A 1365-nucleotide genomic window follows, 5' to 3' on the forward strand; every position below is an offset into this window, starting at 1 on the left:
ATGTCTGTCAGTTGTTGTCAGCCACTACCGGTTCTGAAGCGTCTCTAGCTACCTATAAAAATCCTAACCTTTCCTCATTCAAACTTTTACACTAAAGTCCTCCCTACATTTGCTTTTTCATCAACAAATCTCTCTGCTTTACATTCTTCACACCCAAATTCCCTGAACCTTAATCAAACCGCGTATCATCCCAATCCTCTTTTCTCTTGTTCAACAATGGCTAAAACTTCCAAAACCGTGCCGTGAAAGGGGGCCGCTTCTTCATCACGACCCACCAACGATGATGCTATAACGGAACCCCACCTTGAGGAATTTGTTCCGCTGGGGTGCCCAACCAACACTGACTTTAAGTTTGATAAGACTCCCGCGGTGCTGGGCCGATGTAAACCAGTCTCGAGGTATATATGCACCATTACCAAAGACATCCTCAAAAGGGTAAAAGAAAAATGTAACTGGGTCAACAAGGATGTAGTAATTCCTACTCCTGAGGAATTGATCACCACTCACGTGGAGGGGTATTTAAGTTTTTACACTTACTCCTTCACGATTGTTCCCTTAGACCCCATCATCGTCGCCTTTTGCAAGAGGTACGATGTCACCCTCGACCAAATCCACCCTTCATTCTGGAGAATAGTCATTCTCCTCCGTTTTTTCACAAGAAAAATCGAGGGATGTCCCTTCACCCTCGATCACCTCGTGCGCCTTTACAGTCCCCGACTCTATCTATGGGGGCTGATTAAGCTTGTCCGTCGGGCCAATAGAACCCCGTTATCTAGCATAGACGAGTCTCAAGATTGAGGCTGGATGTGCCGATTTGTCCGAATTAAGACTTCAGACCTGATCCCTGTTGAAGATATGTCATTCTCTGAAAAGTGGAACATGAAACGTAAGTACACTTCACCTTGAATGTTCAATTTGCTGTTTTACTTCGTATTTCATTTGCTCATATATGTTTTGATGTTGCAGTTGTGGCCCTAATACGGAAACCAATTTCGGAACTTAGGCAATGGGTCGAAAGCCTAGTGTCACAAAGACCCTACTCCGAACGTTCCTAGAAGAAGTTGTCGAAGGTCCAATGGGAGGTACGCAATCATGTTAAGTTTCTTTATTTAAAATGTTATCATTCGGGCCACTTTCTCGAGCTTACTCATCCTTTTTCCTTTGTAGGCCTCGGGAAAGATGTGGAATTGAGGCCCCCAACTAAAAAAGAAACCCTTTCCCAACCACTTGCTCCGAAGCAGGCCAAAGAGAAAAAAAGAAAATGGGCTCCGAGTTCTCCAAACTCGAAAAAGCAAAAACAAAAGAAAAGGCAAACCCATAAACCCAAGGGGAGCGTTATCACTCTATCTTTGGACTTAGTCCGTC

The sequence above is a fragment of the Nicotiana tabacum genome, chromosome 22 (assembly GCF_000715075.1).
Source record: "Nicotiana tabacum cultivar K326 chromosome 22, ASM71507v2, whole genome shotgun sequence".
NCBI classification, from domain to species: Eukaryota; Viridiplantae; Streptophyta; class Magnoliopsida; order Solanales; family Solanaceae; genus Nicotiana; species Nicotiana tabacum.